This window comes from Dasypus novemcinctus, chromosome 25 (genome assembly GCF_030445035.2).
Source record: "Dasypus novemcinctus isolate mDasNov1 chromosome 25, mDasNov1.1.hap2, whole genome shotgun sequence".
Taxonomy (NCBI): domain Eukaryota; kingdom Metazoa; phylum Chordata; class Mammalia; order Cingulata; family Dasypodidae; genus Dasypus; species Dasypus novemcinctus.
The window spans coordinates 24447839-24464564 of record NC_080697.1 but is presented as its reverse complement, the minus strand read 5'-3'; positions in this window follow the sequence as shown (position 1 = coordinate 24464564).

Sequence of the window (16726 nt, the reverse complement as noted above, 5' to 3'; positions counted from 1 at the left end):
TATCAAAGGAAAAAAATCAAAGAGGAATAAGAAAGTATTTTGAACTGAATGAAAATCAAAACACAATATATAAGGGAAGCAAATGTGACTCAAGTGATAGGGCTCCCGCCTACCATATGGGACTCCCCAGGTTCAATCCCTGGGACCTCCTGGTGAAAAAGAAAAAGAGAAAGCGTGCCTGGACGGCGAGCCAGTGCCTGTGCAGTGAGCTGAGTGCCCACTCGAGTGCCTGCATAGTGAGTTGAATGCCTGCGTGGTGAGCCAAGTGCCCACTTGAGTGCCTGCATGGCAAGCCAATTGTCCATGTGAGTGCCTGCGCTGCAAGCCGAGTGCCTGCATGGTGAACTGAGTGCCCATGTGAGTGCCCACATGGTGAGCCGAGTGCCCGCATGGATAGCTGAGTGCCCTGCAGTGGGCCAGTGCCCATGCAAGTGAGTCACACAATAGGATGATGACACAACAAAAGAGAGACAAAGGGAGAGTCAAGGTGAATCACAGCAGAGACCAGCAACTTAGGTGGTGCAGCTGACAGGGAACCTCTCTCCACATCAGAGGTCCATAGGATTGAATCCTGGTGAATCCTAGAGAAGAAAAAATGAGAAGACAAAAACAGAATAGATACAGAAGATCACACAGCAAATGGACACAGACAGCAAAAACAGCAGGGCAGGGAGAGGGGGAGGTGAAGGGGAAAAATTAAATCTTGAAACAAAACAAAACAAAAAAACAATATGTCAAAATTTGTAAGATGTAGCCAATGCAGTAATGAGAGGAAACTTTGTAGACAAATCTCAAATCAAATATCTCAGCTTCTACCTGAAGAAACTAAAAGAAGAAGAGCAAGTGAAATCCAAAGCAAGCAAGAAAAATGAAAAAGAAATATGAAAGATCATATTGGAAATCAATGAAAGAGAAGCCACCATCAGCTCACTGAGGCCAGCATTCCCTTTCACATAGCCCTCTCCATAGTCAAAATGGCAATGATATATCCAATCACATGACTTCCCTTTCTATCTGCCAGAGAAAGGGTGCTGTTTTTAGGGGCATATGTGAGTAGATCAGGTTGTTCCCAGATAATCTTCCTGTTTTAAGGTTAACTATGCCTTATAACCTAACATAACCACAGGGGTGATCTCTCATCATGCTCACAGGTTCTAGGGATTATGGTGGGCTATCTTTGGGCACCCATGTTACAAATTCTTGCTACCTCAGCTATCTGTGGAAAATCTACAGCTAAAATAAATTTATGATAAGGAACAAGACAAAGATGTCTGTTCTCACCACTTCTCTTCAATATGATATTGGAGGTTCTTCACAGTATAAGATAAAGAAATAATATAGATCCCTATTGCAAAGGAAGAAATAAAACTGTCTTCTATGTAGAAAAACCCTAAGGTTATCAGCTACTAGAACTGATAAATGAAATTAGCAAGGTTCCCGGACACAGAATCAATATATAAAAATCAATTATATTGCTACATGTTGGCGACTATCAGAAATTAAGATTTTAAAAAATATTACTTATGATAGAATAAAAATATGGAGTACTTAGGAATATATTTTTTAAAAACATGAAAGGCCTGTTCACTCTAAACTGCAAAACATTCCTGAAAAACTGAAGACCTAAACAAATGCAGAGACATATTGTGTTCATGGATCGAAAGACTCCTTATTGTGATGATGTTAATTCTCCCTAAATTTATCTATACATTAAAAGCAATCTAGCAAAATCCAAGAAGTCTTTTATTTTTGGTGGAGATTGATAAACTGCTTCTAAACATCATATGAAAATGCAAAGGCCCTTAAATAGCTAAAACAACACTGAGAAAGAAGAACAAAGTTGGAGTACTTACATTATTTGATATAAGGACATTATAAAGTGACAGTAAATAAGACACTGTGGTACTGGTACTAAGATAAGCAAATAGGTCAATGGGACAGAATAGAAAGTCCAAAAATAAACACACATATATGTCCAATGTTTTGTTTTGTTTTTTAAATCTTTTGGTGAAATGATTTTTGACAAAGATGCAAAGATAATTCATTGGAGAAAGTACATTCTTTTCAAAAAATGATATTGGAACAATTGGAAATCCATATTTTTTAAAAAAAGAAACAAAAACTGAAATGAGAAATAGGCAAATCTGTAATTACCGTTGGATATTTTAAGACTATTGTCTGGGTAATTGCTACTAAAAGTAGGCAGAAAATAAGTTAAAAAAATAGAAGATTTGTACAACATTATCAACCAATTAGACTTAATTTAAATTTATAGTATATAAATTTACATCTACAACAGTAGAGACCATATTTTCTTCATAGAACATATTCTGAATCATGAATCAATATATATATTTAAAATTGCAATCAAAGAATAAATTCTCTTAACACAAGGGATTTAAATTAAAAGTCAGTATTAAAAGATGGCTGGGAAAAAAGTAAAATTGTAAATTAGACAACACGATCTTAAATATTTATAAGTCAAAGAAGAGATCACAAGGGAAATTAGGAAATAGTTGAAATGACTACTAGTAAGAACATGTATAAAAACTTGTTGGGAAGTGGATGTGGCTCAAGCATTTGGGCACCCACCTACCACAAGAGAGGTGCTGGATGTCCTGGGTTCGGGTCTGATGCCTCCTAAAAAAGATGAGCAAGACAGTGGGCTGACACCATGGGTTGGTGAGGTAAGATGATGGAACAAGGAAACACAATAAGAGACACAACAAGCAGGGAGCAGAGGTAGCTTAAGCAGTTAGGTGCCTTCTTCCTACATGGGATGGTTCCAGGTTCAGTTCCGGGGTGCCTCCTAAAAAGAAGACAAGCACACAATGAACAGACACAGAGAACAGACAGTGAGTCCAAACAATGGGGTTGGGAGAGGGCAGAAATAAATAAAATAAATCTTTAAAAAATTTGTGGTATGCAGGTAAGGTAGATCATGGAGGAAAACTGATAGCTTTAAATGCTATATGCTACCTTAAGAGGGTAGAAAAAGAAGGATAAATTAAATACAAAGTAGATGACAGAAAATAATAAAAAGCAGAAATCAATAAAATAGAAAAATCACAAACAATAGAAAAATCACAGAACCCAAAGCTTCTTTTTTCTTTTTTAAGATTTATTTTATTAATTTCTCTCCCCTCCCCTCCCATTGTCTGCTGTGTCCATTCATTGTGTGTTCTCCTGTGTCCACTTGCATTCTTGTCATGTGGTACTGGGAAACTGTGTCATTTTTTTTGTTGCATCATCTTATGTCAGCACTCCGGGGTTTGGCGCCACTCCTGGGCGGACTGCACTTTTTTCAAATGGGGTGGCTCTCCTTGTGGGGCACACTCCTTGTGTGAGGGGCACCCCTACGTGGGGGACACCCCTGCATGGTACGGCACTCCTTGCGTGCAGCAGCCCTGTGCGTGGGCCAGCTCACCACATGGGACAGGAGGCCCTGGGTATTGAACCCTGGACCCTCCATATGGTAGGCGGATGCTCTATCAGTTGAGCCACAACTGCTTCCCTAGTTTTTCTTAAAGAGCAATAAAACTGAAAACCTTTAGCTAGACTGACCAAGAGCAATAAAACTGAAAACCTTTAGCTAGGCTAAAAAAAAGTAGATGAAAATTACTAATATAAAGAATCCAAAAGGGTACATTAGGGTACCTAGAGACATGGCAAAGGTTCAAAGGGAATATAACAACAAATGACAATAAATTTGATCACTCACATGAAATGGGTAAATTCCTTGAAAGACATAAATTACCAGAAAGGGACTCAAGAAAAATAGAAAATTGGAATAATCTGAATTTGTAATGAAAAACTTTCCACCAAAGATATTAACAGGTCCTGTTGGCATCACTGGTTAATTTTAGCAAACTGAGGCAGAATATAAGGCTGTGAGATGTCTGTGGAATATCTAGGCAGTGACATTTAATAGGAAATATAGATCTAAAAACAATTAAATGGTTACCGAATATGCCATGGGATGTGAAGTTAGAATACCTGGTTTCTCATCTGCTTCTGCTTCTTAATGGTTATGTGACCTTGGTCATTATTTTAATATCTCAGAGCCTTGATTGTTTATCTGTGAAATGGTATAAAATAATATCTATGCCACAGGATTTCAGGGAGAACAAAAATATATGTGAGAATAGTTTTAGACTCTAAAGTACTCATACATACTGATTTCAGTTATGATTATTAATAAGTGGTCTTTTCACAGGCTTTACTATAATTACTTTTTCATCATGATGGTGGTTTTTAGGAGAACTTATTAGAGAAAAAAACGGTGCTCACTGGGGCATGGAGACTGACATGATTGCAGGCAGAAAGTTTATTGGGAAGCTCTCCCAATGGAGGGGGTCTAAAGAACAGACTTCAGGCCCCCTGCCAGCATGGCAGGGTCTGAAGAGAAACTTTAGCCCGCCTCTGGCAGAGGAGTCATGAATTTATGCAGTACATCTATAGGCAGGAAAACGTTTAGTCAGTGGAGGGGGTTGGGGCTTGGGTAAGACCGAGGGCCAGTAAGGATGTTAAGGGGGTGGTGAGCTAGGGGTAGTGAATTCTAGGGATGTGGGAGGGGTTGGTGGTGTTGTGTGGCTTTTTTGTCTATTCTTGTGAGGAAATGAACTGTACCTGAGCCCGTAGGCTCTGGGTGGGGGGCTGTTCTATGTCACTGTTTGTTAACCCTTGTAAGCCTTGTGATCATTTAATCATTACAAATCGTGTAAGGGAGAAACCTCTAACAATCATTACTCTGTACCATATATATGGTATATATATATACATATATATAGGAAGGGGTCTAAGTAGGGGTATAAGGTACTGGGCTGGACGGAAGGGTGAGGAGGTTTGGGTGTTGATTCTGTCTAGTTACTCCCCGCTGTTCAGGGGTGGTAAGGGGTTCCTTTCTGTCTTGCCCTGTGGGTTCTGATTTCTGGTCCTGGAGAGGCTGGCATTTGGCATTCACACAGCAGAAAGACACTGCTGATTGTACGATTTGGCATATGAATTGGACGAGTTGCTGTAAGAGACAAGGACTAAAGAGAAGAAGCAGGAAAGTGGACTTGGCCCAATGGATAGGGCGTCCGCCTACCACATGGGAGGTCCAAGGTTCAAACCCGGGCCCTCCTTGACCCGTGTGGAGCTGGCCCACGTGCAGTGCTGATGCACGCAAGGAGTGCCCTGCCACGCAGGGGTGTCCCCAGCGTAGGGGAGCCCCACACGCAAGGAGTGCACACCGTAAGGAAAGCTGCCCAGCGTGAAAGAAAGTGCAGCCTGCCCAAGAATGGCTCCACACACATGGAGAGCTGAGGCAGCAAGATGACGCAACAAAAAGAAACACAGATTCCCAGTGCCGCTGATAAGGATAGAGGCGGTCACAGAAGAACACACAGTGAATGGACAAAGAGAGCAGACAACTGGGGGGGGGGGGGGGGGAGAAATAAATAAAAATAAATCTTTAAAAAAAAAGAGAAGCAGCAGCCAGCAATAATATCAATAGTGGTGTAACGAGGGGTAAAATGATTGATCTGAGGGGTGAGGAGAAAGAAGAAAGAAATTAGAATAGCCATTATTGATGTTCTATAGTTATCAAGGATTTCTGTGTTTCTACTTGTCTAGTTCTTTTAATATAAAAACAACAACAGAGATGGAGGAACTAGATAAAGGTTCTGAATGTTTTAGGAGGCCTCGTGTCAACTAAAAGCAGATCGGCTTACCTCCACCCTTGATGGTAACTTTCCGTTCAGACTCACTGGTGGGGATGTAGGGCTGTTTCCAACCAGGGACTTGTCAGTCATTTGTTCTTAGTCCCAGGAGGTCTGGAAAGGAGCATCCTGACTCGGCGTCGGTAGAGTGTGTGGAGGACCTTTTCTGGAAACAGCGTTTTCAGGACACTCCAACTTCTAATGACCCTTACGATGACATACCTGGCCAGGCACCAGTAGAGGCCAGCGCAGGAGCGTGCCCAGTGCTCTTCTTTCCCACACTTGAAACAGGGTCCCAGAGGCGAGGTCGCCGAAGACAAGAAGGGGGCTGAGGTTTCTGAGAATTGGACTTGAGGGCAGAAGCTAGGAGTTGTGTTTTTCTAGTTTGGCTTCCTCTTCTCTATTGTTATAGACCTTAAAAGCTGCTTTTATCGGGTCTTTCTGAGGCATTTGCTGGTCATCTTTTAATCTCTATAACTTTTTCTAAGGTCTTGATAAGATTGTGTGATAAGGGGGTGTATAGGTGTAGCTGACCAGAGTCTGATTCAGGATTTAAATTGGTGTATTTAAGGAGGGATTCTTGGTTAATCTATTTTTAAAGTGGCTGGATTTTCATCAAGCCTTTGTGAAATATCTTTAATTTTATCAAAATTAACTGCCTTAAGGGAAGCCTTTTTCATTCCTTCTATTACACAGATTAAAAAGTGACCATGTGGGGAAGGTCAGCGGATTCTGGCTGATAGTTGCGGGGTGGATTAGTGGTTGGAACTGTGGTGGGACCTGCTGCATGTTCACTGGGATTTTGAGGGAGCATGGAATCTGCGAAAGTGGTAGCAGCCATTCAAATGAGGTTTTTTTCAGGTGTAGTTGAAGAGGTAAAATAATGTATGTGTTCTGATATGTGCGGTTTTTTTAATCTGACTTAAATCTGAGCATGAGAAGGGAATGTGCACTTTATTCTTTCAGCTTCTGCTATTTTTCTGAGAGGTAGGAGGATTGTTGAGGTTTGTGTAGGTTTAAGAGGTGGAGGGGGTTAACATTTGTGTTTACGGAGGTGGGGTGAGGAGGGGGTGGGATGTAGTTCTCCCAAATGAGTATGACAAGGGGAAGAAAATGGTGCAGCAGAGGGCTGAGGGTTGGAAGGTGGCAGCAAAGATGAGGACAGAGACAAAGTTGGAGGCACATAGGAAGGGGCTGCAGGAGGAGCTTGGCTTGCTGGACCAAAGTTGAGATTTTCAGGAGATTTGGGAAGTGGGTGAGAGGAAATGAAAGTTTTTGAGGTGGTTTCTGATGTAAAACAAGAATTTGATAGGAAGAACAGGACTGGCAGAAGAAGGGGTGGTTTGCTCACTGGGATTGCAGGCAGAAATGAAGGAAAAGGAAAGCCTGAACGTAAAGAACTTCAGACTACTGGCTGCTGTGCTGGATGTAGTTTTCTAAGTTTTAGAAAATTTGGAAATTGTAAGTGCGTGTTCTGGCCATTGACTTTCATTATTTGGCTGCACAGAGGTTGAATAGAAAATGTGTTTTTTAGGTCTGATGTTTCCTTCCAGGTACAGAGTTTTAAAGTTATGAAGGAGACAGCCCACAGGTGTGTTTTTTGGGGGGGCCAAAACTAAACTCCCTGTTTTAGGTGGTTTGGGTGAGACTAAGGTCTCTAAAAAGGAAAGAACAGGGGAGATTCCACATGAGACAGGTGTCTTAATCAGTCAGAAATCTCCAAGGAAACAGGAAACTACGCTTGGAACCGAACGTCTCCAGAGCCAAGGGGTTTCTGCCCATGAGGATGCAGGCCTCCCATGCACCATAGCCCTTGGGGACATGAGGATCACTGACCTAGTGCTAGGTTTTTTTGGTGGGTTGTCCTGGACAACAGAAAAAGGAGAGAGAGAGAGCAGGATCCTTCGGTGGAGAAATCCTTGACTCACCCAGCTATGATTCAGTGTCCGGTGTTGGATGGGTTTTTGTCAAGCAGCAGGGTGAAGATTCCTTACCAATCATTCAGTCTCTATGTGACCCCAGTCCCAGTTTCGGTACCAAATGTTTGAGAAAAAAATGGCACTCACTGGGACACAGAGACTGATATGATTGCAGGCAGAAAGTTTATTGGGACGATCTCCCAATGGAGGGGGTCTAAAGAATAGACTTCAATCCCCCTGCCGGCATGGCAGGGGTTTAAAGAGAAACTTAAGCCCACCTCTGGCAGAGGAGGTCATGAATTTATACAGTACATCTATAGGCAGGAAAATTCTTAGTCAGTGGGAGGGGATTGGGGTTTGGGTAAGACCTGAGGGCCAGTAAGGATGTTAAGGGGGTGGTGAGCTAGGGGTAGTGAATTCTAGGGATCTGGGAGGGGTTGGTGGTGTTGTGTGGCTTTTTTGTCTATTCTTGTGAGGAAATGAACTGTACCTGAGCCTGTAGGCTCTGGATGGGGGGCTGTTCTATGTCAAGGGAATGCAGCTCACTGTTTTTTAACCCTTGTAAGCCTTGTGATCAGTTCATCATTATAAACCTTATAAAGAAGAAACCTCTAACAGAACTCATGACAACCTTGTCTGGGCTTGTCTAATATGGGAAAAGAAATAGGATTTTTAGGGAAACGGACTTGGCCCAGTGGTTAGGGCGTCTGTCTACCACATGGGAGGTCCGCGGTTCAAACCCCAGGCCTCCTTGACCCATGTGGAGCTGGCCTATGTGCAGTGCTGATGTGCACAAGGAGTGCCCTGCCACGCAGGGGTGTCCCCCGTGTAGTGGAGCCCCACACACAAGGAGTGCGTCCTGTAAGGAGAGCCGCCCAGTGCGAAAGAAAGTGCAGCCTGCCCAGGAATGGCGCTGCACACACGGAGAGCTGACACAAAATGATGCAACAAAAAGAGACACAGATTCCCATGCCGCTGACAACAACAGAAGTGGACAAAGAAACAAGACACAGCAAATAGACACAGAGAACAGACAACTGGGGTGGGGGGGGGGAGGGGAGAGAAATAAATAAATAAATCTTTTAAAGAAAGAAATAGGATTTTCATAGGTTGACTTTAAGGATTTTGGTTGGTTTGGCAAGCAACAGAAAAGATTCAGGAAGGTACCTGGCCTAAACACCTTAGAGAATTGAACCAAGGCGCAAGGAGGTTTTCCTTTTTAGATTCATGGTGCAATGGACCATGGAATCATAATATATGCCAAGAGTCACTTTTCGCCATCAAAGACTACTTATGTGATCCTGACTCACACTGATTTGGTGATTTGTATACAAGAAATTTACTGTGCAAATGGTATTTTATTTTTCATCTCTATTCAGTTTTGACATTGCATTGCTTCTATAGAAACTTGGCAATTAATGCATATAGAGATATATACCTAAAATGTCTAGTACTTTATTCTTTCTGAGACTTTCCTGGCACAGTCCTTTGGTATTGGGATTCTTGGGGCAACTACAGCACCATCTCCAGGTCAGTCCAGAGAAACACACTGTATTGGTTTTACAAGTGAAATGGTTACTTTTTTGAAGTGTTCTTTCTGAAAAAAAAAAAAGGGACTGGGATAGAAGATAGAAGAAGAGAGGGTATAAGATGTTGTCCCATAAACTACAGACTTAGAATGTTTGGAAAAGGGAATATTGAATAACACCATATTATTAGAAAAATTTATGATTGTATATCCTTATAAAAAATGGATAACTATTAAAAACTAGAATTGTAGTCAATAGCTAAAAAACAGAAGAAGAAAAAAAAAAAGAAATAAAAGAGAAGAAAAAATAAACATTCCAGAAGAGAAGGAAGGAAAGTGTGTGTGAGGAGTGAATAAGCTAAAGAAAAAGACTGGAAAATAGAAAACACACACACATACACACACAAAGATGGTACAAGTAATTTCAAATACATCAGTAATAAATTAAATATTAATGGATTAAATATCAATTAAATTACAGAGATCATCCAATTTTTAAATCACTGTTATTTTGGATTATCTGTCACATGCATTTGAACCTAAAAATAATAAGTGTACCTTACCATGAATAGAAAATGCAAACACCAAGAATTATAAGGATAAATGAACAATTGTTAAATCATGGTGGGAAATTTTAACTTAGCTCAAGTGGCAGATGAAGAACTTATAAAATTACATATAGCTTTCAGCTCCAAAATGTAAAGAGCTTGGAAGTCATGTCTCCCTCCCTCACAACAACAACAAAAAACTGTACAAACTGAAAATTAATGACTTTTCCTTGATCTGTCAGAGAATTGAGGTCATAAGACAAACAGCCCCTCTGAAAACTGGAGGAACAGGCAAATACAGAGATGACAGATCAACTTACCTGAAGCAGAATTTGCTGGAACTAATACTGGTTGTAACACTTAAATGGTAATTGAAAAATTGCTGGAGGCTGAGTGTGGACTAAATTGTGAGCTAAAAATTCCAGGGGGCTCGGTCTAGTGAGGGGGGTCCCATACTTTTTGTGAATATTACATCTAGGACCACCCTCTAGGATCTCATAGTAAAGATCATAGAAACACCAGCCTGTGTTTCTGGTAGAGGAAGAGGAAAACTATTTTGAAATATGCCCAGAGCATTATCAAAGCAAAGGCCTGCCCTTTAAGGGGAAACTACTTTACAGAACTTTGTCTGAGCTGGACAAAGATCAATTCACCAACTCCAGCCTCTTTTAGCCTTCTTGTCTAACATAAGGGGAGAAAGAGAGGGCTAAGAAATGCTTCTGAAGGACACAGACCAGGGACTCGGGCTCTCTAAGAAACTGAGATTTAACCATAAGATTAGAGAGCACCTCCCTTCTTCCACACTTACCACCACATTGACAGGGCTCCTGTGTAATAACACTGAATTAAAACTGAGAGGGCTGCAAGACATAGACTCTACTAATGAAAAAATTCTTAGGGAAACCCAAAGACAGCAGAGGAGAAAAAAACTCCCCAGGAAACTATGGAGAACTGAAGTCTCTGGTACCTAGATATAGTAAACATTGAAAGTAGCCCAGCTCCCAGTTATTTTAATATGAAAGCTAGCACTGAAAGTTTATTTACCTCAGTTCCTATGCTGATACTTCATGTATCGCTTTCAACAAAACATTACAAGGCATGCTAACAGACAAGAAAAAAAACAGTGTGAAGAGACAAAACATGCATTAGATATGGCAGTTATTTAGCAATTATCAGACGGAAATTGTAAATAACTCTGATTAATATGATAAAGGATTGTAATGGGAAAAGTGGGCAACATATAAGAAGAAAGGGATAATGTGAGCAGAGATGGAAACTCTAAGAAAGAATCAAAATATTATTCTAGAAATAATATAAAGCACTGTAACAGAAATAAAGAATGCCCTTGATGTGCTCATTAGTAGACTGGACACAGCTTAGGATAAAAATCAGTGAGCTTGAAGATATATCAATAGAAATATTCTGAACTGAAATGCAAAGAGAGTAAATAATGGAAAAAAAGTGAAGCAGACTACCCAAGAGCAGCAGGACAATTACAAAAGGTCTAACATATACATGAATAAAAAGAAAGAGAAAAAAGAGCAAAAGAAATAATTGAAATAATAATGGTGGGGAATTTTCTAAAATTCATGACAGAAACTAAACCAGAGAGCCAGCAAGCTCAGAGAACAACAAGCAGAATAAACAACAACAATAAAAACCCTACATCTAGCATATCATATTCAAACTGCAAGAAACCAAAGATAATGCAAAAATCTTGAAGGATGTCAGAGGAAAAAAATAACTTAGCTATGGATGAATAATCAAGGAATGACATCAGAATTCTTGTCAGAAACCATGCAAGCAAGAAGAGAGCAGAATGAATATTTAAAGGGTTGAAAGAAAAAGACCTCCAACCTAGATTTTTGCATCCAACAAAATTATCCTTCAAAAGTGAAAGGGTGGGGAGTGGATGTGGCTCAAGGGCTCAAAGGGTTTAGCACCTGCTTCCCACATGGGAAAAGCAAAAAAAGCAAACAAGCAAACAAACAAAAAACAAATAAAGAAACAAAATCAGAGGAACTGATGTAGCTCAGTGGATGAGCGCCAGTTTCCCACATATGAGGTCCTGGGTTCAATCTCTGGCCCCTCTACATCAAAAAAAAAAAAAAAATAAAGGGAAAGGGAAATAAAGACTTATTTTTTGACAAGTGAAAACTGAATTTGTTGCCAGTAAACCTACCTTGCAAAATACGTTAAAAGAAGTTCTTCAGAGAGAAAGAAAATCATATATTTCAGAAATTCAAATCTACATAAAGAAAGGAAGAGTATCTCAAGGGACGGAAGGGAGGAATTGGGAATACCTGTAATATGGCCTGTGCATGAATTCAAACTTATCTAATTCTTTATCCAAGTTTGCCTAGTTTCTGGAAAGTCAATTAAGTAATATAAACTCTAAAGACTTTGAATATTCAGGAAGGATGTAGACTGAGTGTATATTCAAACTTATATCCAGATGGAAAGTGGGTGATACGTTAATTCAGGTTTACCTGGAATGTGGGTGGTATGTTAATCCAAGCTTACCTGGTATCCAAACAAACCCCCAAAGTCTAAGAAATTAACAAAGAAAGTCCTTTTTGCACCGAAGTGCTGCTTGACCTCCACTCCAAAATCCTCTGTATAAAAAGACCTGGAAATATTGTGGGGCTCGATCTTTGGACAGAAGTCTGCTAGGCCTGGCCAGCTGTTAATAAACCTTCCTTCTCAGAAGAGTCTCACGTCCTGGCCCTCAATACCACAATCACTGACTTCTCTCTTTTGCTACAACACCTACACTAACTTAGAGGTGGTATAGAGTTATTGAAAGTGAACATAGGGTAGTTGTAACTGAATCCTGCAAACTCTAGGGAAATAATTTTAAAAAATCAAGAGAAGAAATATATCTGATATGCTAAGAAAGAAGATAAAATGGAATCAAATAAAATAATTAAAACCAGAGAAAGCAGAAAGAAGGGAAGATAGAAAATAAAAAACATGTGCAATGAATATAAAACAGCTATAGACATGGTAGACATTAATCCAACCATATCAATTAGCACTTTAAATGTGAATGGTTTAAATACACCAATTAAAACACGGTGTCTGTGGGAGAAGATAATAAAATAAGACCCAACTATGTACTATTTACAAGAAACCCACTTTAAATATAAAGTCACAGATAGGTTAAAAGTAAAAGAATGAAGAAAGATATACCATGCTACCACAAATCAAAAGAAAGACGGAGTAGCTACAAAGCAGATTTTAGAGCAAGGAAAATTATCAGGGGTAAAGAGGGGCATTACACAATGATAAAGGAGTTAATTCTTCAAGAAGATATAACAATCCTAATGTGTGTGTACCTAAAATCAGAGCATCAGAGTATGTGAGGCAAAAACTGATAGAACTGTAAGGAGAAAGAGAATCTACTATCATAGCTGGAGACTTCAACACCCCTCTAACAGCAACTGGCAGATCCAGCAGACAGAAAATCAGCAAGGACATAGTTGAACAGCACCATCAATCAACCGGATCTAACTGATGTTTATAGAATGCTTTATTCAACAGCAGACTACACATTCTTCTCAAGTTCACTTGGAATATTCACCAAGATAACTCACATTCCAGCCATGAAATATACCCCAACAACAAACTTAAAAGAATTGGGGGAAGTGGACTTGGCCCACTGGTTAGGGCATCCGTCTACCACATGGGAGGTCCGTGGTTCAAACCCCAGGCCTCTTTGACCTGTGTGGAGCTGGCCCAAGCGCAGTGCTGATGCGCACAAGGAGTGTCCTGCCACGCAGGGGTGTCCCCCGCATAGGGGAGCCCCATGTGCAAGGAGTGTGCCCCATAAGGAAAGCCGCCCAGCGTGAAAGAAAGTGCAGCCTGCCCAGGAAAGGCACTGCACACACGGAGAGCTGACACAACAAGATGATGCAACAAAAAGAAACACAGATTCCCATGCTGCTGACAACAACAGAAGCGGATGAAGAAGACACAGCAAACACAGCAAATAGACACAGAGAACAGACAACCGAGGGGGGGGGGGGAAGAAATAAATAAATAAAATAAATCTTAATAAAATAAAATAAAATAAAATAAAATAAAATAAAATGGAAATTCCCAAAAAAAGAATTGGAATCATACACCATAATTGCCATGAACCACTTGCAGCCAAGGCATCCTTTGGTAGGTAAATGAATAAAGAAAATGTGGTATGCCCTCACAATGCAGTATTATTCACAGACAAAAATAAATGAGATGTAAAGCCACAGAAAGACATGGGGGAATTTTAAATGCATTTTGCTAAGTGTCGGAAAAGGTTGCATACTTTAGATGTCCAACTATTAACATATTCTGGTAAGGAAAATCTATAGAGATGCTAAAAAGATCAGTAGTTTTCAGAAGTTCAGTGGTGGTACTGATGGTAGTGAATTAGATGAAGCACAGGGGATTTTTAGGGCAGTGAAACTATTCTGTACAATGCTATGATGGTGGATAAAAGCCATTTTGCATCTATCAAAACCTATAGAACTATATAACACAAAGAGTGAAGCTTAATGTAAACTATGGCCTTTAGTTTATAATAATGTGTCAACACTGGTTAATTATAACAATTTTACAACACTAATGGAGATGTTAATAATTGGGGAAACTATGCATTGGTATGGGGTTGGGTGTGGGGTAGGTGTATGGAATTTTCTGTACTATTTACTCAAGTTTTCTGTAAATCTAAAACTGTTAAAATCTGTTAATTACAAATTGTTATATAGAGGATTTCAACAATAAGATAACAATATAGAACCCTATAGCCAATAAATAGAGAATATTCATTCGTTTCAAGTACGCATGGGACATTTACAAATATTTGCCACAAATGAAGTACCAACACATTTCACGTAATTAATATCATACAGGTCATGTTCTCTGATCATTGCACAATTACTTAGAAATCTAGTAAAATAAAAATACGTCTTTAACAACTTCTGCCCCCCTAAAACTAATTCATGGTTTAATGAAAAATCATAATGAAACTATTTAGAATATTCTATATCAAAATTATGGGGTACAATTAAAGTAGTACTTAGACATAAGTTTACACTTAAACACATCTATTGAAAAATCATGAAAGATAGGAAACAAGGAACAATACTTCAGAAGCTGGAAGTTAAATGGTATAATACCAAGTATGGTGAAAGGAAAGAAACAATAGAGATAAGAACTGAAATTAATGTAAAGAACAAATGAAGGGGAGAATAAAAAAAACCAAAAGCTGATTCTTTGAAAAACATCAACAAAATAGCTAAACTTCTGAGAAAATTGACCCAGAAAAAAGAAAAAATAATCACGTTAGGAATGAAAAAGGAGCCATAACTATGGAACAAAAATTTAAAATATCTGAAGAGAGCACTGAAAAATTTATACATTTGAAAACAGATAAAATGGAAAAAAAATTAGAAAACTTTGAGTTACTATTAATAAAATTAACTCTAGAAGAAAACAGAAAATCTGATAGTCCAATAACCATTAAAGAAAATTGAATCAGTGGTTACAAGTTTTTCCCCAGTTGTCCCAGTCTTCATCACTGCCACTGCCTCCCAATATATTCTAGGTCCAGATGATCCTAAAGATAAATTTTACCAAACCCTCACTGAACAAATAATCTCCACTTATCCAAAGATTTAAAGAATTAAAAAGTAAAGAAAAGTACCTAATTTATTTTATGAAGCTAATGTAACCTAGATGATCATAAGTAGAGAGGGATAAATAAGAAAACTGACAAACTTGGCTCCCTTATGAATATAGGTGCAAACGTCTCAGATGAAACACTGGCCAATCAAATTCAGCAGTGCTACAAAAAATAAATTATGATGAAATTAGTCTTATTGCAGGAATGGAATGATGTTTCAACATTTAAAAATTTAATAATGTAATAAATTGACCATTTTTAAAATAGAAAAGCCTTGTGATCATTCCAGTAGATGTAGAAAAAGCAAAAGCCATAAAGTCTTTCCCAGCTTCCCACTTGCCTGAGCCTCAGCTGGGGAAAGGGAGATATTTTAACTTTAAAGTATGTTCAAATTTTATTACATTACACCAGACATTTTAAAAGTTTGAATTAGACACTTCTGGTGACATGCAACTAATCAGAAAGGTTATGGGACTGCCTGAATTTTCCTCCAAGACACAAAAGTGACAGAGTGGGAAAGATATTTGCAACGTCTAAAACAAACAACGGATTCATATTTAGAATATATAGAGGAGAGCAGGTGTAGCTCAGTGGTTGAGTGCCTGCTTTTCATGTATGAAGTTCCAGTTTCCATCCCCAGTACCTCCTAATAAATAAATAATGTAATGGATAGATAGATAGATAGATAGATAGATAGATAGATAGATAGATAGACAGACAGACAGACAGACAGAGAAACTCAAGAAATCAGCAACAATGAGACAGTATCCCTAGTAGGAAATAGGCAAAGGATATGAACAGGCATTTTACAGACGAGGAAACTGCAAAGAAGAAATGATCTATTTCTGGACTCTCTATTCTCTTCCATTTATCTGTCAATCCTTATGACAATACCACTCTGTCTTAATTGTTGCAACTTTACAAAATCTCTTGGAGAACTCTTGTTCTTCATTTCAGGTTTTCTTTGGCTATTCTTGGTCCTTTGCATCTCCAAATAAATTTTAGAATTAGCTTCTCTTTCTAACCAAAAACCTGCTTAGATTTTTATTTGTATTGTGCTGATCCTACAGATAACTTGGGGAGAACTGCCATCTTAAAACTTTGGGTCTTCCAATCCATGAACAATGCTTATTTCTCCATTTGTTCTGGTCTTTAAAAATTTCTATTAGCTATTAGTGGGATGGACTTGCATATCTTTTGCTAAATTATTCTTAAGTATTTTATTTTTAATGCTACTATAAATGAAATTGTTTTTTTATTTCATTTTCTAATTGCTTATGGAGACTATCTAAAATACAACTGAATCTTGAAAATTAGTCTTGTATCTTACATTGTTGATAAATTAATTAGCACTAGTAGTT